Raw genomic sequence first — 26,054 nt, forward strand, 5'->3', positions numbered from 1 at the left:
AAATGAAAATTATTTTAAATTAACATTTGTTATTAAAAAGAACATTACTGCTCATTTTAAAATGTCAATATTGACATTTCCTAATTAGCAAATATTTATCCAAGCCTAATATATGTTCAAGGAGTTCAACTGAGAAAAAGAAGATAACAGTCCTGATCTTCTGGATCTTCTCTTTGAATGTGCCTCCCTTGGGTACTGTATCATAAGAGGAACCCTGAGAACTTCCTTAGAGGCTGCTGTGAAGCTTGTTAAACACTCTAATTTCTGAGTAACCCTAGACCTCCTGAAGAAACAGTTTCCAGGAATAGTCTTGGAATTCTTGTTTATATGAGCTTCCCAGAGATACTTACATAAACACAAATGTAAGAAGTTTTATTCCAAGGAATGAGGAACTGTAGCTCAAGTGGTTCTTGCTTCTGCTTCCGGTGAGGCAGGGATGTCCTGGTGAGACCCACCATGAACTTTTGTTCTGGGGTGCTTTGCCTTTTAGGTAATACAGAGCTGGATCCTAGATGTCAGGTCACCATAAATAAATAAATAAATAAATAAATAAATAAATAAATAAATAAATAAATAAATAATCTAAACAACAAAGACTCCAGGAGACACGTATTTTTGTCAAGATGAGTTCCTTTGTGTCCCAGTGCCATCTTCTTTTGTAATTAGCTTATGCTCCCTTAGCAATAAACAGTGGCTATTTTTCCCTGAATGTAGAGTTGGATATTGTATCCCTATTGTGGTCACAGATATGAGAGACCTATTCCATAGCTGTGAACATTTACATCCCCAAATTGGTCACTAAAGTGGCATCCTACATCCTAGCTTCCCAGGAAGTGATGCATTGTGACAGCACTAGGCTGAGAGTATATTGATGAGAAGGTCAGCAAGGAGAAGAGCATGCAGAGCACCAGGAGAGAAAAAGGAGTTTGAAAAGGCTAAATTATCTATTAGATCCAGGACAACACGTGAGCAAATACTCATGTCCTCTGTAGCCCTTCACAGCACTAAATCCACTTGCATAGCAAACTGCGATTTGTTTGTATCTTACACACACACACACACACACACACACACACACACCATTTCTATAGATGTCTAGACTGTAACCTTCCTGAGGGCAAGCCAGGACCCATATTTGACACTTTTTTGCAGCCCCACCCTGCCTGCCTGCACTTGCAAGTGGGATGTGCTGAATAAATATTTGTCCAAGAACAAATCAGTGTAAACTGGCCATGAAAATTGACAGAGGTCAGAGCTTGGCTCAGGCTGATTTATTCAGCCCTTGGCAACGCATTCCATGCAAATAGCCATTTAATCCTCATTTTTGATGATCATGAATGTGATAATAAAAGCCTGCAAGGGATGATGGAGAGTAAGGCTCTTGATGCGTAGTATCTATTGTTGTAAGCCGCTTCAAATCTCTTTTCGAAATAGACAGGGTATAGATGATAAATTAGTGAGTTCAAAGGACTTTAAACCCCTAGGGTTGTGCCAGGCTTTCCTGCCACTTTTCTGCCTTCAGGGGAAAATCGCCATCTAGGATTAGGACGGAAAGAGAAAACTTTCTCTCCATTCATTTCTTCATTTGACAAATATGTATTGAAAGCCAGAGGATCCTTCTTTTAAGAAATAACCTTGCTCCAGGGCTTTCTTCTAGACAAGGGACATCTTGAGGTCTCACTCAAGGCTATGATTCTTGACTCTGCTCAGACATATTGGTGATATTGATGAGGTAACATCAACAAGGTCCCCCAAGCATCAGTGACTAGGTGAACATATGCAAACCATTGGATCTCCATCATCCCTCTCTGTCTCTTTTAATATACCAGCACCACATGAAATTGCTTTAATGTTTTGTTTGGCATCTCTTTATGTCAAGTCAGATTTTCGCCTGTCACCCAAATGCAACCTGATGTGACCTCACATAATGTAGTAGACGTGTCACCTTGTCGCAAACTCTGAGCAAAAGCTCTCACTTGATTTTCAAATGCATCAAAACGGGAATTATTTATGATCAGATTACCTTTTCTAAGCATTTTGCTTCTGGTTCTAACAAATTATACCAGCTGATTAAAACAAGCAATCAATGTCAGCTGTCGGAGGTGTCTTAACTTGCTATATATACTTTGGGTAAATAGCATAACATTATTTTAATCTGTAAATCAGATTTGTCAGGTCTGATTCATTTAAATGGCTCACACGCCCCCAAATTCTCCCTGACAGCCCCTATGTGGGAGCCTGTCCTCATCTTGAAGAGGTAATATTGCCTGGGGCTTTTTTGCTAGTTTAATAGAGGCAAAAACACTGCATAGCAAAAATAAGAGAGAGAAAAGCCACCTTTACTGTACAGGTTTCTGCAAGTGTCTTGTGCCTCAACCAAGTTTCATCTTTGCACAGAAAATGCTCGGGGACTGGCAAAGCCAGGGGAAAGACTGAGCATATTATTTATGTCAGTAATACCATCAAGATCAATAAAAATAGTTATCGTCATGTCCTCTGCTAAATATAATATGTGCTACACTGAACAATTGGTTAAACAAAATAAATGAAGCCCCTAAATCGCTACAGAAAACTTGGAAGATAACTACTACTTTATATGTGCAGAAACTCAAATTGGGGAAAGGTCAGAAAACGTCTCTAGCTCCTCCCCTTTTTTCTTTGGCCTTAATTATTTCCTTTGAACATGGAGTTAGGATGACTAATTGTTTTTTGGAAAGAGGGCTGAGTGCAATGATAACAGTTTGTTTGTTTAACCTATGTACACCACCCAAATTCCTGTATGCAGTTCCTCCAAATCCTATAAACTCCACTTCAGTTCACTGTTACTTTTATTTTTATTTATTTTTTATTATGGTTTTGGGGCCACACCTAATGATGCTCAGGAGTTACTCCTGGGTATGTGCTCAGAAATCACTCCCGGCTTGGAGGATCATATGGGATGCAGGGATCCAACCCAGGTCCATCCTAAGTCAGCCACATGCCAGGCAAACGCCCTACCACTGTGTTATCATCACTCCAGCCCTTCACTGTTATTTTTAAATTTTTTCTTCAGTTTCTTTTTAAAGGCGGTCCAATCCTTTAGTATTTGTTCACTATAAGACAACAAAAATGACTTAGAATTTATTATATTTTATTTATTTGGCTTCTTTAGATGTATTTATGCTGTGTCCTCTATGAAATGTATGGCCCACACCTGGTAGTCATAGGACCTGGAAATAATGACATTGTAAATACTGACAGTGCTTTTTGACATGAGAGGTGGCACTTACTTAGAAAATAAAGTGAGAATTCTAGGAAATATATTAAGAACTGGACATAACTAATAGCACAGTGGGTAGAGCATTTCCTTTGCATGCAGTCAACCTGAATTTGATTCTTAGCATCCCTTCTGTTCCGTCAAGCACTACCAGGAGAATTTTTAAGTTCAGAGCCAAGAGTGACTCCTGTGAATAGCTAGATATTGCACCACTTAAAAAAAATTAAGAAGTTAGAACTAAAAGTTCTGATGTTTAATCCCTTTACCTTAGGGCAACCTTGATGGACAAAACATTTACCCTCACTGGGTCTTTATTTTTCTTATGAAAAAATCTTTTACTAATCTTTCAAGTTTTCTGGGAAGGCCAAACATGGCAAACTCTGTGAGTGCTTTGTTTGGTTGTGAAATATTACAGGAGAGCCAAGGAATTATTCAGGGCTAATGGTGTTCACTCTGCATAAAAGCAACACAAATTCAATTCCTGGTGCCATGTTGATCTCCTAAGCAGCACTTGTAACAACTAAGCACAGAACCAGAATTAGGCCCTTATTCTGCCATAGTGGCCTAACCACTCCTCCAAAGAAATATACACAAGTGTCAAGAAATACAAGAGAATGTATTGTCCAAAAATTCTGGTGTGCAACAATTCGAAGCACAAAATTTTACTGGGAAAAGGTAAACTCCTTGTAAATCAGTGTCTGTGTGCACAGTCACCACAGGGACCAGTAGCTGGCCATAGTAATAGTGTTTTGTAGAATTCAGTTTATTTTCCTCAATACCAAATACTGCAGAACAGATGTATCTAGCATCAACAAGCCTTCCAATCCTATACTAGCAGCTTGTAAAAAAATCTTTTTTGCTATCTATTACATGCAAGAAATGTATGTAAATGCAAATAAACTTTTCAAATTGAAAGTGGATGGCATTTTTATACTACTTGATTGTATTTTGCTGCCCCCTTTTCCCTGGTAGAGGTTGGAGGTAGAAGTCTCTAGATATCTGAGGTCTAGAGAACTAAAGGTTGGAGCAGCTGGTGATGAAAATATCTGAGTAGCAGACCCAAAGGAGGAACTTTGTTTTGTTTTTTTATTTGAGGGGAGATTTCCTTCCTTTGGTGGAGGAACATAAGAGAAGAGCATACAAAAGAGGATGGAGGTAGGTTGGAGAAAACATGGGCCCAAAGGATATAACTCCCTCTTCCCAGCCTAAAATTTCTGCCATCCCTTTGTCCAGGGTTGTCTGTCTATACATTACTTCTTCACTTCTTTCTTTTTTCTAGCCAAATATTTCTCATCTGCTTTTTCTTTTCTTTATCTTAAATCCTTCCAGACATCCGGGTTCCCACTGCACCCTTCTGAAAGCACTGTCTATTGGAAAGTAAATAAATCTAACCAGAATTCTATTAAAAAACTCTGTCCATCTGATTTTGAAACCAGTCTGTTCTGCTTATGTGTAAGGAAAGGAAAACAGACAGGTGGATAGCGTAATTTTAAGAACTGTCTTCAGTGCTTTGGTGTTGGCTTGGTAAACTTTTTATATCAATATTTTATGTAATTATTGTATATTATGCAGATCATCTGGTCTCAGTCAGAACTAATTTATTCTGACATTGCAAACAGCCATGGAGGAGATGAGGGTGGTTGTGCTCCCAAGAAAATCTATTTCCAGAAGTGGACACTATCTTATGTTGGCTGACCACTGCTTGTGGCAATGAAAGGTGCTTCTATTTTCTTTATTTTTTTAATGAGGAAGTTCATTGACTTGGGAAATAATGCAGACCAGAGGCTCCTGACTTGTTCCCATTGGCTCTGACAAGAGTGTGCTTCTATTGCTTAGGAAAGCCTAACTTGATTCATCTGGAACTCAGAGTGCCTGATGACTTCTGCACCTCTGCTTCCAAGAAAACAACCTGGAGGAAGGTAGCTGGAGACCTAACTAGTAAAGAAATTAAAAATTGCCTTGCTTCCCAACTCAGTAAAGGACTGAAGAGGCCTCTTTTACCCCCATGTCACTTCCCAACATATTCTTCATGCCTTAAGTTTGCTCTTAAGGAAAGCAGCATAATTAAGTTTATCTTCGCAGAATCTAATATCTCCTTTCAATGTTACATCTTGCAGCATCTGAGGTCCTTGAGACAGGACCTACTTGTCTTCCCTGGGACTATCCTTTAGGAAGGAGGATAGTTTGAAATCAAGCTCCAGCACGGCATGCTGTCAAGGTGGTTGTCTAGGGTAGAAATAGAGTTTTTATAGGAAGCTAACAAATAAACAAACAAAAAAATCCTTCATCTCTTCGGAACTGAGGTTATTAAAAGGAGATGTGGGAAGGGCCAAAATGATGGTAATGGAAGAATATATATTGGTACATGGGTGATAGTTGTGATGTAGCAACATGTTAGACGTATGTTTAAAGGATGAAACCCTTAAGCTCCCTCAACATAATAGTTTGTAAGCCAATGTTGTCAATTAAAATAAAATAGGGCTTTTGTAGATAGAGTTAACATAAAGCCTTTCTGGAATACTGTGAGATTTTAATCTCATTCTGTAAGAGGAGTCACATACATATAGCCACACTCACACACACACAAACAGATGCACCTCACAGAATACTATAAGATAGATTTTAATGATCCACAAGTTTCTTCCCAAAGTTTCTTAGGAAACATGGCCCTGAGGCCCCTGAATTTCAGACACTGTGCCTCCAATTGTGAGACATTTCTGATGTCATTGGCCACCAAACTCAGCATATACTGGCAGCATCACTTGAGACTTGAAATAGAGCCATTCATATCTTGACTGGGGCCGGAATCAATGATGGTTCCTGTATTTATTTATTTATTTTTGGTTTTTTGGTTTTTGCCCCCCACACACAGCAGCGCTCAGGGGTTAGTCCTGGCTATATGCTCAGACATTGCTCCTGGCTCGGGGGACTATACGGGACACTGGGAATCAAATCATAGTAGGACTTGGGTCAGCCACATATATGCAAGGCAAATGCCCTAGCACTGTGCTACCACTCTGGACCCTCAGTAAAGGTTCTGTTTTGTTTTGTTTCGTTTTGGGGTCACACCTAGAGGCATTCAATAGTTACTCCTGGCTCTGTGCTCAGAAGTCCTCCTGGCAGGCTCGGTGACCATTTGGGATGCCAGGATTAGAACCTGGGTCTGTCACTCAGGCCTCAATTAAGGTTCTACTGGAAAAAATGTTTGAAGGATTTTTTCACTTTTATGACAGGTGCCTTTCTTGAAGTATAAGAACTTAAGGGACACGGTGCTGGTTGAGCCTAGTAAAAAGTTTGGATTTCCTGGCAACATTATAGAAACTTCAGGCTCTTTGTATTTTGCTTGGTTACTACATTTCCTGCCACTATGTGCTCCAAAAAACCCAGGTACTCTCAAGCCTGGTAGTTTCTTGAGTTGTTTTATTCAAAAATTGATTCCTATATCTAGCCTAACTTCAGAGAGATGGAACTAAACAGAGATGTGACAACTGTAAGAAATGAGTCCTAGTTGGGTTATTTTTGTGAATTGCCAAACACAGGAAATAGGAAAGGGTAGAAGCAAATCCTGTGGATGTGGGGTGGGGTGGGGGTGGGGGTTAACAGCATGGTCAGGGCCACTAGAAGTCACACCAGACATAGAGGGCCATGTGGCACTGGACATGGAATTTAGTGTGAGCATTGAATCCAAGGCATGTACTCTACACTTAAGCTGTAACTTTATCCCTGTAAGCAATCCCTTTAGGCAGTTTGAGGTTCAGGGCAGGGAGTTTTATCAAAGGGCTGGAATATGTGCCTGGCATTCATAAGTTCTGATTTCAATGCCAGGCACTGCATGGTCCCCCTCCCCCACCAGTACCACCTAGGAGCCACCACAACTCCCCAAAGTGTTTAATTTCTAAAAGGTGAAAACGTTGATGAAAATTATTAGGATATTTTTGTAGGAAAGATGCACTGGAAGTTGAAAATGGAGCCAACAAAATTGCTGGAACCAGGGTACATATGCAAAGATCTAATTTCTTTCTTTTTCTTTTTTTTGATTTGTGGGCCACACCCAGTTACACTCCCAGCAATGTGCTCAGAAATCACTCCTGGCTTGGGGGACCATATGAGACATCCTAGATTAACTTGTGCAAGGCAAGCACCTTACTGCTTGTGCCACTGCTTCAGACCCAAGGATCTAATTCCTGACACTGAAATGACCCTTGAACATAATCAAATGTAGATCCAGACTACCTAGACTTGTGAGGTTCTAGCATCCCCCCACTTTGCTGCTGGTAGATTGTACTTCCCTGCCTGGTTAGCTGAAAGTGACCTCTGGCCCCCTTCACACTACTTGGGAGAATCCTTCCTGAAAGTTGTAAAATAGAGAAGAACATGAAGGCACGGCTTTAAATTTTAGTTTTAAGAGTCAGCTTTCAATTGAAGGGAAAATGTTCCTGATTTGACTAGGAGAGAAGCAGATGAGAAGGGAGAAGTACCCAGTAAGGGTGGAGGAAAATGGGATGTGGAAGAGAGATCATTTTTGAGAGGTTTCAAGAACTACTACATGTTTGCCTTAGGAACTCTATCTGAAAAGAAAAAAACAACTATGTGTTCTTCATGGTGTTTAAATAAAGTTATTATTTAAAAAAAAACATATGCTCTGATACTGGTTAGAAAGATGGTGGGAAAGAATATGGCAGAGAGTTAAGAGCCACAGTGATGGACTGCACTGAGAGCTTACTGCAGCCAACATAGGCCAAAATAGACAACACCAGTCTGCATGGACTTATCCTCTTCAGGGATGGATGCAAAAAACCTAAGAGAAATTCAGATGGTACACATTTCCTGCTGTCAGAAGAATTCTTGGTAATATTCCTGTTTCATCCAGGCATCACATATTAGCAATCACTTAACTACATGCCATTTCAGAGATGAAGATAATGGAACTAGGAAAACTTGAACATGGTTTCATAACTACATTTCATTAGAATTCATTAACTTGGGCCAGGGATTGTGAAGAAAGTAAGGTAACCTCAGTTTGATCCCCGATAACCAAGCAGCACTACTAGTATTTCTCTGAGAACAGAGCCAAGTACAGTCTTTGAATATTTATGAGTGTGTCTCAACACTCTACTCCAAAATAATAAATGTAATTTTAATATAAAGATGACTACATAAAAATTAGGTCAAGAAAATGTAACAAAAGAATTCACATATATCATCTGACCATCCTTAGATATTTCAGCGTGTTGCTATGAACCCCGTTTCCTTGTTCCCCTTCATTCTATCTAGCTATATTTTAGTGGCAAGCAGGACCTAAGATAGCCATGTTTTAGGACTCATACAACACAAGAAATTGTGCTTCACAAAATAGAAGTCATGGTTGGGACATTTTTCTGCAGTAACTATCTGGAAGTAGATGAGTGCCAAAATTCATTTTCTTCAGTGTTAATTTGCGCTCTAAGTATGGTCATTTTTTTCATTGCTCATGGAGTGGATTTCTGTGATTAGTGATTTAACTGTATGGTAATTGCAAGCTGAAGAGAGTGTTTACAACAAGGATCTTTACTTAGGAGATTGTGACTATGTCAAATTATATCCTAAGAAAATTACATAAATAAAAATTTGTATCTTGAAGGACCCTTCATGAAAATTATGAAAAGATTGAAGACTTTTAAAATTCTTATCATTGAGTACCTCTATAACTGAAAAATTATATCTATAGCCTATCATACTTTATATCCTATAGTTATTCATAACTGTATATATATTGCTTGGTTTATTATGAAAAGTAATAATGTTGGCAATCACATTAGTTGTCTTTCTTATCAGATTAGTGACAAAGTACTATAATGATTATAACCTTCCAGAGTAGATTTCTTGGTGGAACATACAAAATAATATCTTGGCACAAAACAGACCACTGAAAGATTGACTTGCACTTAGCTTCTTCCTAAGAGCAAAGAAGTATTCTCATACCTACTAAGTGTCCTTGAGTCTAACATGCTTCAGAATTTCAGAGGCACTCATTTCTCTTTGTCCCATGATTAATTAAGGAAAAATATACACCCTCAATCCAAATAGTTATATGAGAAATTCTGAAAATAAGGATTTTCACTTAGGCTCTAGGGTTTGGACAATTGCCTGGAAAGGCTTTTATTTTAAAATAATGAGAAGGAAAGCTTTTACTAGCTTTTAAAAAAAAAGGATAGAAAAGATTTAGAAAGAAGTAGCATCATAGTTGATGACACTGGAGGGAATTTAAATTCATTAGTGTGGGTAATCTAATTTTGATCTCTGGGATTACATATGGAACCCTGAATAACTCTCACATCTGGATTTATTCCTGAGCAAAGAGCAGGAATAAATCCTGAGCCCAAATAGATGTGAACAAAACCCTAAATTATGTAAATTTTCAGTAAAAAGTGACCATTTTACATTTGTTAAATGATTAGTAATGCCTGTTTCTGAGATTCTGAGAGCGTGTTATGCAGATGTTTGTGGGATATTTCTGGTTCTAGAACCCTCCCAACAATTGTCCTAGAATAACTAGTAAATGCTATATGACATAATTTAGAATCCTCTCAACTATTGTCATGGAATAACAATTAAATGCTAAATGGAATAAAAATAACTTTTCTGAAAGAAACTTTTGCTGGTTTCCTTAGCTTGGCAGACATTGGGGGCTTCCCCGGGCATCCCCTGATGGCTTGCCTCGGCTGAGCTTGGCAGACATTGGGGGCTTCCCCGGGCATCCCCTGATGGCTTGCCTCGGCTGAGCTTGGCAGACATTGGGGGCTTCCCCGGGCATCCCCTGACGGCTTGCCTCGGCTGAGCATTAATCTCTTCAAGGTGTGTCTTGGCTGAGGCGTGTGTTTTCTGTTGGAGTTGTGGACAAGAAACTTTTGCTGGTTTCCTTAGCTTGGCAGACATTGGGGGCTTCCCCGGGCATCCCCTGACGGCTTGCCTCGGCTGAGGTGAGTGTTTGGGGGCCAGATATTCATTGGCTAGGTGGAGTGCGCGGCTGCGAAGCGTAGAAAAACCCACAGCGTAAGCGTGACAATGGGGAGACTACGCAGGCCAACTTCAACCATAGAGAATGAAGATGGAAACTCTGATGACCCAACAATGGCCAACTACCTAAGCAGTCTTTCAGAAATGGAGTTTAGAGAAGAAATATGGAGGTTGCTAACAGAAATCAAAGAAAGTATAAATCAGAACACTAATAAAAATCAAGAGAATATGAAGATAGAAATCAGAAAACTCCAAACTGAAATATCAGATCAGATAACAGGTCTGAAAAACTCAGTAGATGAATTGAAGAACATAATTGATGAGCTTTCCAACAGGTTAAAAGCAGCTGAGGATAGAATTAGTGATTTAGAAGATGAGATGCATAACAACTTTACACAGCAGAAGATATTGGAAAAAAGCCTTAAATCAAATGATCAGACAATGGAAAATTTACTCAAAGAATATGAGCAGATGAAAATAGAAGTCTTTGATAAACTCAACAGAAACAACTTTAGAATCATTGGAGTCCCAGAGACCCAAGAAGAAAATCTTCAGGAAGAATCAATGGTTAAGAACATCATCACAGAGAAACTACCAGAGCTAAAGAAAACATGTGACCAAATCCTGCATGCCCGAAGAGTACCAGCTAAAAAAGACCCCAGTAGAAACACCCCAAGACACATCCTAGTCACCATGATGAAACCCACCAATAGAGATAGAATACTGCAAGCAGCAAGATCGAAATGGGAAATTACATTCCAGGGAGCATCCTTGAAATTTACAGCAGACCTGTCACCAGAAACACTCAAGGCCAGAAGGCAGTGGTGGGACATAGTGGCAAAACTCAATGAAATAAATGCTTCGCCAAGAATACTGCACCCAGCAAAACTCAGTTTCAGGTTTGAAGGATGTATACACGGCTTCACAGATAAACAACAGCTCAAAAACATTGCAGACTCAAAACCAGCCTTAAAAGAAAAACTGAAAGATCTACTCTAAAAACAAGACAGAACAAAAAACACACAAAACTTCTACACAAAGATGGCAATAAATCCCATGACAATTATTTCTCTCAATGTCAATGAACTAAATGCACCAGTTAAGAGGCACAGAGTGGCGAAATGGATCAAAAAACTGAAGCCAACCTTCTGCTGTCTACAAGAAACACACCTGAATAGTCAGAATAAACATAGACTCAAAATCAAAGGCTGGAGGAAAATGATTCAAGCAAACAACACCCTTAAAAAAGCGGGGGTGGCCATACTAATATCAGATGACACAAACTTTATACTCAGAAAAGTTGTAAGGGACAAAGATGGATATTATGTACTAATCAAGGGATTTGTACAGCAAGAAGAAATCACTCTCCTAAACATATACGCACCGAATGAGGGTCCAGCAAAGTATTTAATACAATTGTTGACAAATCTGAAGAAGGATATCAATAATAAAACAATAATAGTGGGAGACCTCAACACAGGCCTGTCAACACTTGATAGGTCAACCAAATGGAAACCCAACAAAAATATACTAGACCTAAAAAGAGAAATGGATGAAAGAGGCCTAGTAGATATATATAGGGCACTCTATCCTCAGAAACCTGGATACACATTCTTTTCCAATGTACATGGATCATTCTCCAGGATAGATCACGTGCTGGCACATAAAACATACCTCCATAAAATAAAAAAGATAGACATTTTGCAGGCTGCCTTTGCTGACCACAATGCTCTGAATTTAGATGTGAACTTCAAAGGCACACAGAAGATAAAATTTAACACCTGGAAGTTAAACAGCCTCATACTCAATAACCAATGGGTCCGAGATGAAATCAAGGAGGAAATCAAAAGGTTCCTGGAAACAAATGACAATAAAGACACAAACTATCAGAACTTATGGGACACAGCAAAAGCAGTACTGAGAGGAAAATTTATAGCTTTGCAAGCACACATCAGGAAGGAAGAAGGAGCTTACCTGAGTAGCTTAATGACACAGCTAATAGAACTAGAAAGTGCTCAACAAAAGGACCCAAAAATAAGGAGACAGAAGGAAATAACAAAGCTGAGAGCAGAAATCAACGAAGTGGAAACCCAAAAAACAATCTGAAAGATCAACGAAAGCAGAAGTTGGTTCTTCGAAAAAATAAACAAGATTGATAGACCATTGGCAAAACTCACAAAGCAAAAGAAAGAGATAAACTTGATAACGCGTATTAGAAATGAAAAGGGGGAGATCACTACAGATACTGCAGAGATTCAAAGGGTATTCAGAAAATACTTTGAGAAACTCTATGCCACTAAATATGAGAACCTGGAAGAAATGGATAAATTTCTGAACTCATATAACCTTCCACGGTTGAATAAAGAAGAGGTAGCATATCTAAACACCCCCATCACTATTGAGGAAATTAAAACTGTAATCAAAAATTTACCCAAAAACAAAAGCCCAGGCTCTGATGGATTCACGAATGAATTCTTTCAAACCTTTCAAGAGGAACTACTACCAATTCTGGCCAGGCTCTTTTATGAAATAGAAAAAACAGGAATACTTCCAAATAGCTTTTATGAAGCCAACATCACCTTAATACCAAAACCTGATAGAGATGCTGCCAAAAAAGAAAATTACAGACCAATATCCCTGATGAACACAGATGCAAAGATCCTCAACAAAATCCTGGTGAACAGGATCCAGTGCCTCATCAAGAAGATCATTCACTTTGATCAAGTAGGTTTCATCCCAGGAATGCAAGGCTGGTTTAACATCCGTAAATCTATCAATATAATACACAACATAAACAACAACAAAAAAAATAAAAATCACATGGTCATATCAATAGATGCAGAAAAAGCATTTGATAAGGTTCAACACCCATTCTTGATGAAAACTCTCAGCAAGATAGGAATAAAAGGTACCTTTCTCAATATAGTCAAAGCCATCTACCAGAAGCCAGTGGCAAATATTATCCTCAATGGAGAAAAACTGAAAGCCTTCCCTCTAAATTCTGGCACAAGACAAGGCTGTCCTCTCTCACCACTCCTATTCAACATAGCACTGGAAGTACTTGCTATAGCGATTAGGCAAGAAAAAGATATCAAGGGAATCCAGATAGGAAAGGAAAAAGTCAAGCTCTCACTGTTTGCAGATGACATGATACTCTACTTAGAAAACCTAAAGACTCTACCAAAAAGCTTCTAGAAATAATAGATTCATATAGCAAAGTGGCAGGCTACAAAATTAACACACAAAAATCAATGGCCTTTTTATACACTAATAATGATAGGGAAGAAATGGACATTAAGAGAACAATTCCATTCACATTAGTTCCACACAAACTCAAATATCTTGGAGTCAACCTGACTAAAGATGTGAAGGATCTATACAAAGAAAACTACAAAACACTGCTCCAAGAAATAAGAGAGGACACACGGAAATGGAAACACATACCATGCTCATGGATTGGCAGAATCAACATCATTAAAATGGCAATACTTCCAAAAGCATTGTACAGATTTAACACGATTCCTCTGAAGATACCCATGACATTCTTCAAAGAAGTGGATCAAATACTTCTGAAATTCATCTGGAACAACAAACAACCTCGAATAGCTAAAGCACTCCTTGGGAAAAGGAATATGGGAGGCATTACTTTCCCCAATTTTAAGTTGTATTACAAAGCAACAGTTATAAAAACAGCATGGTATTGGAATAAAGACAGACCCTCAGATCAGTGGAATAGGCTTGAGTACTCAGAGAAGGTTCCTCAGACATATAACCACCTAGTTTTTGATAAAGGAGCAAGAAACCCTAAATGGAGCAGGGAAAGCCTATTCAACAAGTGGTGTTGGCACAACTGGTTAGCCACTTGCAAAAAAGCGAACTCAGACCCACAGCTAACACCACGTACAAAGGTAAAATCCAAATGGATTAAAGACCTTGATATCAGAACTGAAACTATAAGGTATATAGAACAACATGTAGGTGAAACACTCCAGGACATTGAGACTAAAGGCATCTTTAAGGAGGAGACAGCACTTTCCAAGCAAGTGGAAGCAGAGATAAACAGATAGGACTATATTAAGCTGAGAAGCTTCTGCATCTCAAAGGAAATAGTGCCCAGAATACAAAGGCCACCCACTGAGTGGGAGAAATTATTCACCCAATACTCATCAGATAAAGGGCTAATATCCAAAATTTACAAGGTACTGACAGAACTATACAAGAAAAAAACAACTAACCCCATCAAAAAATGGGGAGAAGAAATGAACAGACACTTTGAAAAAGAAGAAAGGCAAATGGCCAAAAGGCACATGAAAAGATGTTCAACATCACTAATCGTCAGGGAGATGCAAATCAAAACTACTATGAGGTACCACCTCACGCCACTGAGATTGGCACACATCACAAAAAAGGAAAACAAGCAGTGCTGGTGGGGATGTGGAGAGAAAGGAACTCTTTTTCACTGCTGGTGGGAATGCCGTCTAGTACAACCTTTATGGAAAGCGATATGGAGATTCCTTCACAAACTGGAAATTGAGCTTCCATACGATCCAGCTATACCACTCCTAGGAATATACACAAGAAACACAAAAATACAATACAAAAATCCATTCCTTACTCCTATATTCATTGCAGCGCTATTTACAATAGCCAGACTCTGGAAACAACCAAGATGCCCTTCAACAGATGAGTGGCTGAAGAACTGTGGTACATATACACAATGGAATACTATGCAGCCATCAGGAGAGATGAAGTCATGAAATTTTCCAATACATGGATGTACATGGAATCTATTATGCTGAGTGAAGTAAGTCAGAGGGAGAGAGAAAGACGCAGAATGGTTTCACTCATCTATGGGCTTTAAGAAAAATGAAGGACATTTTTAACAGTATCTCAGAGACAAGAGAGATGAGGGCTGGTAGGTGCAGCTCAGGACATGCAGCTCATCACATAGAGTGATGAGTGCAGTTGCAGAGATGACTACACTGAAAACTATCGTAACAATGTGAATGAATGAGGGAAGTGGAAAGCCTGTCTTGAGTACAGGTGTAGTGGGGTGGGGAGGAGGGAGATCTGGGAAATTGGTGGTGGGAATGTTGCACCGGTGAAGGGGGGTGCTCTTTACATGACTGTAATCATACAACTATAATCATGTTTGTAATCACGGTGTTTAAATAAAGATAAAAAAAATAACTTTTCTTATTTCAGGCTGGAGATATGGTACAAAATGGTAGATTACAGAATGGTCATGCTTGGGTTTTTAAAAAATCCAAAAATTTCATATCCAAGTGTTCTGCATCCCCAGTACAACCAGGGAAGGCCTTGAGAGTTCTTAAGCACTACTACTGGATTAAAATAATAATTCATCAAAACTTACTTCATTTCTTTTTTTGTTTGTTCTTTTTTGGGGCAACACCTGGCAGTGCTCAGGGGTTACTCCTGGCTCTGTACTCAGAAATTGATTCTGAATAGTGGAACATTTGGGATGTCAGGATTCAAACCAACAGCCATGTGTAAGACAAACGCCCTCACTATGCTACCACTCTAGCCCCAAAACTTACTTTCTGATTGAATATCACATGGAGTGGCCTCAAAACCATTCTTTCTTAAAAACCTCTGAAGATAACTCCTATTAATAAAATCTCTTTAAAGGTTCGAAATAATTTACTAGTGAATCCATCTGGGCCAATAGTTTTGTTTGGGGGAAGCTTTTTGATTACCTGATCAATTCCAGATCTTCTGGTTCAACCTTGGAAGAATGTAAAATTATAAGAATTTGTCTATTTCTTCCAGGTTCTCTTACTTATTGGCATAAAATTCTCAAAGTAATCTCTGAATACTCTTTGAATTTGTGTAGTGTCTGTATTGGCATTCCCTTTTTGATTCCTGATTCTAAGTATTAAGCTTCTCTTTCTCTCTTTGTGAGTCTTGCTGGACAGTCAGTTCTGGCGACGATGTGGGGGAGAAAGGAACACTCATTCACTGCTGGTGTGAAATGCTGTTTAGTCCAGCCTTTCTGGAAAACAATATGGATGTTTTTTATGAAACTGGAAATTGAGCTCCCATATAATCCAACACTAAAACTCCTAAGGATATCCCTAGAACCCCAAAAAAGACAATACAAAAATGCCCTCTGCACTCCTATATTCATCACAGCACAATTTACAATACACAAAACCTGGAAACAACCCAATTCCCAACAACAGATGAGTCTCTTAAAAAAAACTCTTATATGTACACAATAAAATTCTATGCAGCCATTACAAAAGCTGAAGTCATGAAATTTTCTTATACATGTTTGGATATAGAGATTATTATGCTGAGTGAAATGAGCCAGTGGTAAAGCTATAGACATTGAATAATCTCACTTATTTGTGGGATATAAGAAAAATAAAATACAGTAGAGCAACAATATCCAGAGATAATAGAATTAATGGCCAGGAGGTCCAGAGCAGTGTAAGCTCATCATATAGTGCACAGAGTACAGTTAGAATAGAAAAGGGTCTACTAGGAAAATGATAGCTGGATTTCATTGCTCTGGACAAGAACTCAGTCTTGAAAGGGGAGAAAATGTCATATAAGGGATCCCTCATTGACAATAGTGCAGACCACAGTGCAAACAAAAGGAGAGAGAGAGAAAGAAAGAAAGAAAGAAAGAAAGAAAGAAAGAAAGAAAGAAAGAAAGAAAGAAAGAAAGAAAGAAAGAAAGAAAGAAAGAAAGAAAGAAAGAAAGAAAGAAAGAAAGAAAGAAAGAAAGAAAGAAAGAGAGAGAGAGAAGAAAGAGAGAAAGAAAGAGAGAGAGAAAGAAAGAAAGAAAGAAAGAAAGAAAGAAAGAAAGAAAGAAAGAAAGAAAGAAAGAAGGAAGGAAGGAAGGAAGGAAGGAAGGAAGGAAGGAAGGAAGGAAGGAAGGAAGGAAGGAAGGAAGGAAGGAAGGAAGGAAGGAAGGAAGGAAGGAGGAAAGAAAGGAAGGGAGGAAGGAAGGAAGGAAGGAAGGAAGGAGGAAAGAAAGGAAGGGAGGAAGGAAGGAAGGAAGGAAGGAAGGAAGGAAGGAAGGAAGGAAGGAAGGAAGGAAGGAAGGAAGGAAGGAAGGAAGGAAGGAAGGAAGGAAGGAAGGAAGGAAGGAAGGAAGGAAGGAAGGAAGGAAGGAAGGAAGGAAGACGAAGATTGAGAAAGAAAATCGCTTCTCGGCCTTTTGGCTAAGATCAAGTGTGGAGAGAAGAGAAAAATTGCCTGCCCTAGAGACAGATGGGGAGGGAATGGAAGGAAAATTGGGACATTAGTGGTAGGCAGGAAGGGTACAGTGGACAATTTTGTAATGACAGTGCTTAAATAAAGCAACTTAAAAAAAACATTTATTGAAAAATATTAGAACATACTAATAAAAGAATATTTCTTATTTCAAGGGAACTCTGTCTATAATATTTATTTGAAAATGTATTTAAAAGGGCATTTTACTAGGATCACCATCCCTTTTCCCCTAAAACCAATTATTTTATTTAAAAGTATCTCAAAGGTGTATACAGTATTGTATGAAATTCATTCAAGTAACGCTGCCTTTATATGCTTTGTAGAGGAACTTTATAGCAGTGGTAGCTGGTTCTGGCTCATGGCAAAATTAATATCAATTTCAAATTACAGCTCTATAAAAACACAGTATAATGTAATATTATGCCAGGCAGATATTTTATTTATGTAAGAATTGTCCTTATTTGGAAATTTTATGCTATCTGCTTAGTGTTATAATTTTTCTTTTCAGTGCAATGATGATGGAATAGAAGATTCTTTCTAAAATAATTTTTGCATGTGTTTTAAATAACAAGTTGGCCTCTTTATACGAATGCTCTATTGTAGATTAATTGGATACTTAGATATTATCTACTTCAAACTCAGCATTTACAAATTAAAAAAATGAGGGCCTGAGACTGATACTAAGAAGTGATAATTTGTTTATAATTCTTAATCCAAACCCTTTGTGCTTTAGAAGTGGCTATCCCATACTCAGAGACAACTTGGCACATATTTGGGTTCTTCATTGTGTATCATAAGCATTAATTTTAACAGGAAGTCAAAAGTTTTATTGTGTCACTAATAATGCATAGAGTGTTTGTTTCATTAAATTGTGGGAAATTAGAGCCAGCAAGATGCCTGCCATGTGTTCATTTCAGGATTTTGGTTCTAGACACATCCAAGACAATACATGATGGAGTATAAATAATTGTATTTACTTACACAGCTATTTTTGTAGATATTTTCATCTGAACAAGGAAGGGGTAAAAATAATGCAAACAACTTAGAATCATTCAAGATCACAACAAATTTTTTCTATTCATCTTTCAGATCACCTTCTTTTAGAAAACTATACAAACTTAGTTCATTTCTCTTCATGGAAGCTTTTTCAACTAAAATAAAAGAGATTGTATCATTCTCCTCCTAATTTCAAAGTTCTCCTGACTATAAATTGCAGAATTCTATGGTTTTTCTAGAGTTCATAAATATTGGCCATATCAACTTGGATGCCTATTTTTCTCATTTTTTGTGTTATTTACATATAACCACAGCAAAATAATGCTTAAGAGAGGTCATACAACTTTTAAAACCATAAAGGTGGAGGAAAAATATTTGCAAATAAGAAAAGGTTATATATATCTAATAAATACTAATTGTATTTTACATAAATACATATTTTATGGTGTATGTTCTTGGAGATGAGATAACATCTACTATGCCTCTTCACCCAAGACTCCACCACTTAATCCAGAAGAAAATCACTATTCATAACTTCCTAATCTGTGTTTCTCAAAACTCAACACTAAGACACCTGATTGGAATTACTTAGAAAGCTATTGAGAGAATATTCCCAGGAACCCTTTAAAGATTTAGATTAAGTATACTTAGTTCAACTGTATATTTTTTATTTTAAATTTTTAGTGAGGCAAGGTAGTTTCTATTGAAGAAAACTTATTTAGAAAGATATTTGAAACAAAGATGGTGAAAATGTGTTCAACAGAGAAACAGTCTTCTCCAGACTGGAAAAAAAAAAAAAACAAAGAAAGAAACAGATAAGCAAGAAAATCTGTGTTCAAGGGAGATCATGGGCTTGAATAGCAAGCCAAAAATTCCCATTAAAAAAAATTCCCATAGGGTATTCATGCACACTTAACATGTAAAACCTACTTCCTCTAAGATATAAATCATTGTGCTGGGGGCATGATATCTCCAGATGCCCAGACAATGAATAGTAGAGGAGGGTTGGAGATAAGATCCCTTTACAAGAGAATTAATAATACTAAAGTGCATGTAGTTACTTTCATTTCATTCTAGCTAATAGCAAGAAATTAGTTGCTTCTCTCTTCTACCCTTTGTCTTTTCTAAAAGGTCAACAGTCTCCACTGTTGTAGGCTCAGTATTGTGTATTGGTGTGGTGAGGAATTATACACACACACACACACACACACACACACACACACACACACATATTGTTGGAGAATTCTCCTTAGTGTTTTTTTTTTTCTGGAAAGAATATAAGGTTACTGGGGTGACAGGAAAATTACTGGCACCACATTAATGGGGGAAAATGTACTGGTGAAAGGTGGTATTCATTCTATGACTGAAACCCAACTACAAACATTTTTGTAACCACAGTATTTAAATAAAGATTTATTATTTGTTAAGAATATAAGGTGACTGAGGAAACTAAGGTGAGATCTTGGTATAAATCATCCATAAGAATTCAGATTTCACAGTAAAAATACATTTTCATCTAATATAAAAAGCCAATACATGCATGAAAATTAAAACAACTCAAAAAATCCATTCAATTTAAATACATAAAATAATTTTGACATATCATCAGATCTAGATTTTTTTATCTTCTTCCAATTTTTCAGTTCACTTTGTTCTTAAATATTTATTTTCTTTCCCATTTTATATTTTAAAATCAAGTCCACTAGTACCGTACTGCTTTTGCCCTAAAGCTAAGAATGTTCTAGGTGAACTAATCAATCTTTTCCCATTAAGAAAAATCACTAAAATTAATATATATATAACCTTTTGATGGATGTTTGCTAAATAGTTTTTGTTTTATTAATGGCAAAACACTAAAGGGAGAAGCAGGCTACACCTTAAGGGTAGAGAAAGTTCCTAAGTCCAGGGCAGTTGCATGACATTTAGAAGGAAAATTTTAAATCCTGGAGTATTGATCAACCATAGCACCATTTGGTAATGGTATTATTTTTAATTAAGTTTTTCTAGACTCAGTTGAAAGCCCACAAACTGAAAATGCAATATAAGTGTTTTTGCAGAGCAAGTTGGGAAGGAGACATGCTGTTTGGTTGAACTGAATGTTTAATTCAGTGTTGGGTATAACCTGTGCTGTTGAAAATACCTTCCTTCAAATTTTAGTCTTGGGTTTAAGGAACTGATGGTGAAACTCATCTATTTTGTAAATGTGAGGCTTCAAATATGTTATGCCTAGGTTTGGATGCTATATACCTCAACCTGCAAGTAAATGTTGCTCTTCCAGCCCACTATTTAAATTAGAGGAATTCATGGAGAAAAAATGAGATAGAGTGTTGCATGTGTCAGCACAAAAAGGATATATTTTTCTGCTATAAATGGAGATAAAAACAGGCTACAACAGAATAGAAGTCAAAGTTACAAAATCAAAGGAATGGCAAGGCAGAAAAGAAAAAGAAAGGAAACAGAAAAGAGAGGAGACAAGGGAAGGAGAGGAAAAGAGATGAGGCGAGGGGGAGGGTAGGAGGGAAAAGGAGGGGAGAAAAAGGAGAGAGGGGAGAATGTGGAGGGAGGGAGAAAAGGGACTGAGGGGAGGGAGGAAGGAGAGGGAGGGAGAGGAGAGGAGAAGAGAGGAGAGGAGAGAGGGGAGGAGGAAGAAGGAGAGAGGAGGAAAGAGGGGAGGAGAAAACTGGATTGATAGCACAGTGGGTATGGTGTTTCTCTTGTACATGACTGACCTAGGTTCAATCCCAGCATCCCATATGGTCCCTTGAGCATGCCAGGAATAATTTCCGAGTGCTGCCATGTGTGGTCCAAAAAAAAAAAAAAAGAGAGAAATAAAGAATAAAAATAAAAACAATAGCACCCTCTATAAAGTCTAGCCTGCCGCAGATTTTTATTCAAGTCTGCTTGTAGATGATTTTCTTATATTAAACATACACACATGCATACATTCACATACCTAATGTGTACCTATGCATGTATGTATCTATGTGCACACCTAAATTCACAGTAGAGTTAAAGAGAAATACTACGTTCATATAAAACTTGGCTTCAATTATTCTATTGCTTCAAGTAAGAAATTCATTGAATTTGAAAACGGAGAGCAAATGTATTAAATTAATGTGCTTAACACAGCTGTGCTTAATAACTATCATAGTAGCCAAGATTACTAGTAACAGAAAATTAAACTCTTTTTCTTTTCTTTACTTTTCAGGCTTTTGACCACATAAACCATAAACGTTTCCCAAGGTAAGTAAAATTACATATTTTCTCTTTTTTAAATACAGCATACTTATTTTGATTTGAGTTAAATTTTATTTTGTTTTCAGGTCACAATAGCAGCAGTATTTATAATTTTGCTTTAAAAAGTGACTTCTCGGGGCCGGGTAGGTGGCGCTGGAGGTAAGGTGTCTGCCTTGCAAGCGCTAGCCAAGGAAGGACCTCGGTTCGATCCCCCGGCGTCCCATATGGTCCCCCCAAGCCAGGGGCGATTTCTGAGCACATAGCCAGGAGTAACCCCTGAGCGTCAAACGGGTGTGGCCCAAAAACCAAAAAAAAAAAAAAAAAAAGTGACTTCTCTTCAACAACCACCAAAATGCCCCAGACCCTCCTCCACTGTCTTTATGGCTTTCTTTCACCTCACCCTCTCTTCACTGCTCAGTGATTTCAGGTTTGCAATCCCAGGTCAGGGTTTTGTCTTCAGTCCTCATTGCTTTATTGTCTTGTTTTGTTTCTTTCTAGATCATAGATGAGTGAAATCAGTTATGAGTGTAACATTCAAATGGTGACCAGAATTGTTTTCATTGCTTATGTTACTGATTGTCTGATCAGAGTCTCTATACATTTGATTTAATGACCCAAGGGCTTGATTGGGGAGAAGAGGAGATGCTTGCTTGATTGGTCTTTTTTTTTTTTTTTTTTTTTTTTTTGGTTTTTCAGCCACACCCATTTGATTCTCAGGGGTTACTCCTGGCTAAACGCTCAGAAATTGCCCCTGGCTTGGGGGGACCATATGGGACACTGGGGGATCAAACCGCAGTCCTTCCTTGGCTAGCGCTTACAAGAAAGACACCTTACCTCTAGCGCCACCTCACGGGCCCCTTGATTGGTCTTTTTATGAGATGGCCGATTCATGGTTTCTGATGCTCTAAGACAAAAGGTTTCTTTATAAGCAGCTATTGTAGGGCTTGCACCTCTCCTAAAGACTACTTTGGGGGGAATTAAAAGTCACAGTACCCCCCCCAGCCTAGCCCTGGCTTTTCAATTCCCAGGAAAGACTCCTGTCCAGATCTAGCAGGATGCAGATTAGCCAAGTTGTTTAGCTTTCTAAGCGTATCTGTCAAAACCAGCAACTGGGGATGTGTTAATCTTATTAACGAATACAATAGGAACCCTTTTCTATTTCATTAGAAAATCATGATGCAGTTGATGTGCACCATCTGGTTTGTGAATACAGGAATAAGTTTTTCAAAAGGGCACCCTTCCAAGTTCTCTGTTTCGTATGCTTCAGAAGGAAAAACCCATAAGCAGCTCTATTTTTAATGAGAACAGCGCTAGAGCTAATGATTGGAGTGAGTTTCCAGTCTACGCCTCTTCTTCTAAACTACATGTGGTTGCAGTGCATTTGGCAGACTAGTTCTGAATAGAGAGAGAGGCTCAGCTTCCAATTGAAAAATTTCTAAGTTTTCATGTGTTAATTGGAAAATAGAGAGCGGCTTCACTGTAGTCAAACAGTTGGTTCCTTTGGTATTAATTGTGACTTATCCAGCATAAAGGCTAGTATTTTTTAAATTATCTCCTGCTATTTGTTGTTATTATAGATCCCCTGTTTTTAAATTATAAACATGGGAAACTTTACGATATCTTATTTTAAGCTTTCAAAACATTTTTTCTATCTGATGCAATTGCAATTTTAAGCAAAAATCATAAATAAATCAAAGATGAAAATTAAATAGGTTACTATTATGCTCTGTTGAGTACCTAAACATGTTTTTATTTAAACTAAAATAGGGTCTGAAGTCTTGTCACCTCAATGTATAAGATAATTCTAGAAGCAGAGACCTATGAATCTGAAAGGTTGTTAGCAGAATTGTTTCTTCAGCTTCCTACTTAATTTTTAAAATCCTACACAGTAACAAACATGATTTGTGAGGCAGTATGATGCTCTCCTTAACCTCTCAGGAATTGGAGAGATCTTCAGTATGTATTCCTCATGTCTGGCTCACACTGATGAAGGAAGCATAATTACATTACAGGCAATCTTGTCTAAGGTAATTACAATTGTCGCCATCAATCCAATTAAAGAGGATAACCAACCCTAAGAGTCAGAAATAGAAAGCTTTCAAACTAAGTCCAGGATTTAGGATAAGGAAATGATTGAGGATTTGGAGACATTTTATTTGCCAAAATGCTGTTGTTTATAAATATAGGTAACAATGTTGTGAGAGACATGTAGTGAAAGATATTGCCATGTCGGTCGGTCTCATTTGTGGTTTGGTTCATTTATTGATAAATTTGCATTTAAGAACAGAGATCTTTATAGATCCCAAATCTTCAGACCACACAATATCTTCCTGAAAAGGCTAGCACAGTATCACAACAACATAATGGTCCACTGGGCCCATCTGGCATTTCATCCTAAATAGCCCTTTAATCCCATTATTTTGTTGGAGACCTTCTGTCTGAATCCACTTAAAGACATAGTGTATGACATTTTGAAATCTACTCTGGTCTTGTTCACCCAGGAAAGAAAGTTGGCTAGTGTAGTGTCTATCTGCAAGCTCTTGGAGTGGTTTATATGGGGGTCAGCATGGGTAGCAATATAAAGTATCACAACCAATTATAGAGGCATAATAAAAGTGAATTTGATACAATTTCCAAAGACTCCACTTCTGCTTATATGGCCCCTGCTGGTCTATAAACCCTTGATTTAGAACTTAGAGAATTAAAAAATGAGAATAATGTCACGTACTATAACTAATATTTAGAAAGGATCTGAAATAGATTGAATATGGCTGTACCAATAAAGTACCAGGTGAAATTATAAGTGCTTTCTTTATAGTTATTCAGAGATGAAGCCCTGTAGAAGATAAACTTCTGAGTCAGTAGGTAGGGGAAGGAGAATTTTCTTTTTCGAATAAATGACTCCATTGATCCACATTATTTAGTATTCTTTACTCCAAGGTGGGTCTTGACTGAACAAGCTGAGGTGGGTCTCAACTTTCACATGTGTAAAATCAATTTATTAATATTGTCCTCCCAACCTCAGATAAAATCACAAGTGTGTAAAAGTCTTTTATAATAGATAAATCTTCATACAAATGTGAAGTCTTAAATACCTTTGTTAGTAATCCCAATCCTCACTCTAATATTTCTCTCTGTGGTTCTCCAACCCTTGCAATTTTAGTCAATTTGCACAGCCTTATCTTCATTATCAGAGCTCATTTTCCTTATGAGTGTTTTGAAACCTGAAGGTTAGAGCCGTGTTTCTCACTTCTCTTCAGTTTTTTATATCATTTAGTTTATTCTCTGACTCCCTGGGGTAGGATAGTGTGGAAACATTGAACAGACTTTAGTCTTTGTTTTGCTCACACCATTGCAAGTAGGTGGCTTAGCTTGAGTATAAATAAAATAGGCTTCAGAACCAGGCATATAAAGGACCAGCTCAAAACTGGAGGTCAGAGGTTCTCTCTGAAGCTTTTATCATAACAAAGACAATAGCCAGAAATTAGAAGACAAAGAGGAGGGTTCCTTTATAATAACTGAAATTGGATTTCTCCTGTGTCCTATAAAATGAGATCAGGCAGCAAGTTAATTTTTTAAAAAAGAGGTAATGAGACATTTCTGGCACATCAGAATTTGTGGGCTAAATCTTTACATAGAGTAAGAAAGTGACACATTACTGATATTAAAGAATGTAATTCCTAACAAGATTCTACAAATTACCTGGTTAGATAAAAATACTCTTGAGAAAAAAGGCAAAACAGAGTCAACATGTCTTGGCTACATAACATTTTAGGAGTGGAGCTGTAGAGCCTTAATATTGCTTGTTAAAAGGCGATTATACAATAGTTTCAATAAAATAAAATTTAAGAAAAAGATGAGGAAACAAGGCTATACTTATAATTTCAGTGTAAACAGTCAAAGAAATTAAGTAATCTAGAAAAGCTACTGAAACTTGAAATTTGGTGATCTCAATGTCATTGTAAATATTCATGGTTTACATTGAAAAGCAATATACTTTAAGCTGAAGGCTCCTAGTAGCTTAGTTTGAAATTTGGGGGATAATTTTTTTTTATATTTTTGTTTCTTTTTAACTCTAGGCGATATCATTCTATGTTTTATAATGAGGATTTTAAGATTTGATGTAAGGAATTTTTCATTAATATTATCAATGGATGTGTAAAGGACAATCCTGAAACTTAACAGCTTAGAACAAATATACATTATTTCAGATAGTTTCTGAGTGTCAAAAATATAGAATGAAGGTTTCTTATGAGACTGTAATCAAGATCTCATGAGAGGTCATTCCCAGTGGCTCAGTGACATGGGTGGTCATGATGTCTTA

General features: G+C 37.6%; 1 protein-coding gene across 1 annotated transcript in view; it reads left to right on the forward strand.

Annotated features, from left to right (window-relative positions):
- SEMA6D (semaphorin 6D) overlaps positions 1-26,054 on the forward strand; it is a 442,188-nt gene that overhangs the window by 180,226 nt on the left and 235,908 nt on the right. Inside the window, exon 2 of the mRNA XM_049782464.1 lies at positions 21,702-21,736. The gene's annotated coding sequence lies outside the window, so the exon portion shown is untranslated. The remainder of the gene's footprint in view (positions 1-21,701; positions 21,737-26,054) is intronic.

Source organism: Suncus etruscus, chromosome 10, assembly GCF_024139225.1.
Source record: "Suncus etruscus isolate mSunEtr1 chromosome 10, mSunEtr1.pri.cur, whole genome shotgun sequence".
Lineage (NCBI taxonomy): Eukaryota > Metazoa > Chordata > Mammalia > Eulipotyphla > Soricidae > Suncus > Suncus etruscus.